The sequence below is a fragment of the Oncorhynchus gorbuscha genome, linkage group LG07, assembly GCF_021184085.1.
Source record: "Oncorhynchus gorbuscha isolate QuinsamMale2020 ecotype Even-year linkage group LG07, OgorEven_v1.0, whole genome shotgun sequence".
Classification (NCBI taxonomy): Eukaryota; Metazoa; Chordata; class Actinopteri; order Salmoniformes; family Salmonidae; genus Oncorhynchus; species Oncorhynchus gorbuscha.
In genome coordinates, this window is record NC_060179.1 from 16,834,462 (window position 1) to 16,837,658 (window position 3,197).

Sequence of the window (3,197 nt, forward strand, 5' to 3'; positions counted from 1 at the left end):
AAATCAGTGCACGCACTAGCACTCTCGCAGTCTTTCTTTCCCTCCATCAACTCCATTTAAATGGCATCCAAAATAGATAATCCTGTTAGTTAAGCAATAAGGCCAGAGGAGGTGTGGTATATAGCCAATATACCACAGCTAAGGACTGTTCTTATGCACGACGCTACGCAGAGTGCCTGGACACAGACCGTAGCCGTGGAATATTGACCATATATCACAAACCCCAGAGGCGCCTTATTGCTATTATAAACTGTAAATTAGAGCAATAAAAATAAGTATTTGTCAAACCCACAGTATATAGTCTGATATACCAGGCTGTCAGCCAATCAGATTTCAGGTCTCGAACCACCAAGTTTATAAATGTATATATAGCCCTATATATATATACATATATATACACATACATACACACATACATACATATATATATATACACACACACTACCGTTCAAAAGTTTGGGGTCACTTAGAAATATCCTTGTTTTTTAAAGAAAAGCCTATTTTTTTTGTCCATTAAAATAACATCAAATTGATCAGAAATACAGTGTAGACAATGCAAATTACTATTGTAGTGGGAAACGGCTGATTTTTAATGGAATATCTACATAGGTGTACAGAGGCCCACTATCAGCAACCATCACTCCTGTGTTCTAATTGCACATTGTATTAGTTAATCCAGGTTTACCATTTTAAAAGGCTAATTGATCATTAGAAAACCGTTTGGCACTTATGTTAGCACAGCTGAAACTGTTGTGCTAATTAAAGAAGCAATACAACTGGCCTTCTTTAGATTAGTTGAGAATCAGCATTTGTGGGTTCAATTACAGGCTCAAAATGGCCAGAAACTAAGAGAGGCAACAAGATTCTTGTTCTGAGAAATGAAGGCTATTCCATACGAGAAATTTCCAAGAAACTGAAGATCTTGTACAACGTTGTGTACTACTCCCTTCACAAAATAGCGCAAACTGGCTCTAACCAGAATAGAAAGAGTGGGAGGCCCCGGTGCACAACTGAGCAAGAGGATAAGTACATTAGTGTCTAGTTTGAGAAACAGATGCCTTACAAGACCTCAACTGGCAGCTTCATTAAATAGTACCCGTAAAACACCAGTCTCAACGTCAACAGTAAAGAGACGACTCTGGGATGCTGGCCTTCTAGGCCGAGTTCCTCTGTCCAGTGTCTGTGTTCTTTTGCCCATCTTAATCTTTTAGTTATATTGGCCAGTCTTGAGATGGCTTTTATTTTGCAACTCTGACTGAGTCTCTGAGGACAGCTCCTACAAACTCCCCATGAATGCGTCTTTAGGCTTGTGAGGACTAAGTCTCGGAGGACAGCTCCCACACACTCCCCATTAATGCGTCTTTAGGCTTGTGAGGACTAAGTCTCGGAGGACAGCTCCCACACACTCCCCATTAATGCATCTTTAGGCTTGTGAGGACTAAGTCTCTGAGGACAGCTCCCACACACTCCCCATTAATGCGTCTTTAGGCTTGTGAGGACTAAGTCTCGGAGGACAGCTCCCACACACTCCCCATTAATGCATCTTTAGGCTTGTGAGGACTAAGTCTCCGAGGACAGCTCCCACACACTCCCCATTAATGCATCTTTAGGCTTGTGAGGACTAAGTCTCCGAGGACAGCTCCCACACACTCCCCATTAATGCGTCTTTAGGCTTGTGAGGACTAAGTCTCGGAGGACAGCTCCCACACACTCCCCATTAATGCATCTTTAGGCTTGTGAGGACTAAGTCTCCGAGGACAGCTCCCACACACTCCCCATTAATGCGTCTTTAGGCTTGTGAGGACTAAGTCTCGGAGGACAGCTCCCACACACTCCCCATTAATGCATCTTTAGGCTTGTGAGGACTAAGTCTCCGAGGACAGCTCCCACACACTCCCCATTAATGCGTCTTTAGGCTTGTGAGGACTAAGTCTCTGAGGACAGCTCCCACACACTCACCATTAATATGGAGTCTTCAGTCAAATATTTCAAGCAGTAGGCTGGATCATATGGGAAAACTGTACAGGTTGCATCACGAGGTATGTGGTCAGTTTTCATGTCTTAAAGTAACGCCATCGTTTGTCATCTCAAACCGCGCGCAACACTTAAACTATCGTGATAACGAGGTACCGATTCTATCATGGCAACGAAAATGACTCCTTTATAGTAGTCAGTCACACATTGTAAATGCATGTATTCTTAGTGAATGCCCTAAAACCTACGTTTTCGATTTAAGTAGGCTACTTAAAGAACATTTTATGGAGACCACTCGGTTGATTTGGCTGCACAATGACCGTTCTGCTAGTCACTGAGGACTAACCTAAATTGGTTAAAAATTCAATTTATTCCCATTGATCTACACTAGGTAACGTTCCAAGAATATGCTATAATTAAACTAGCACTATCCCCTTGAGACGCAATGCCATATCTATAATCTCCACCTGTTTGCCCAGCGTCCCCGCGCTCTTTCCCACGACACAGCAACATTAATTACCTCGCGCCTCTCATATCACGGGATCGTTGCTTCAGAGTGCCATCTGTCATTTATACTCCTCCATTCTCTTAAAAGGTCAAATCTAGATTTGGAAAAGGCAGGCCTGTGTAGGCTACTGGCTAAACCGTGCTACTGTGGGGGCCTCGCTATCTACCGAGCCCCCAGGTGAACGTAACCAGATCAGACCGCACAGATGAGCCTCTGTGGGGACCAGTGACCATACAGAATGCAACGTGACCTGCGCCAGATACTCTGTTAGCTGGGGCTCATTCAGTGGGATCATCTGTGATATAATTCATCCGATTATAGCAGATATGTGTATGGTACATTTCCCCAGTAACCTAAGTACCTGAGGGGTACACAACAAAGCAGGATCACACTTTTTCAGTCAGGCCCCGTTTCCAGCATTGTGGAACATCTCTTCTGCGCTCGACCTGCACAAGCACTGTTCATAACACTAACCGTTCACACCCTTCTTTGGCAGAGGAAATGTTGCAGGTTTTAAAGCTTATTTCCTGCAATTCTACAACATTTTTGCCGTTTTAAAGCTAATTTTCTTGCAATGCTATACATTTTGCATTCATGTGATATTCGTTTGACAAACAAAATCTATATGGGCTCAAAAATATAGCTAAAAAACATTAGCTGACATGGGCTAGTTGATATGGACATTTCTGATACGCTATAAATAGCTCTCGAAGGT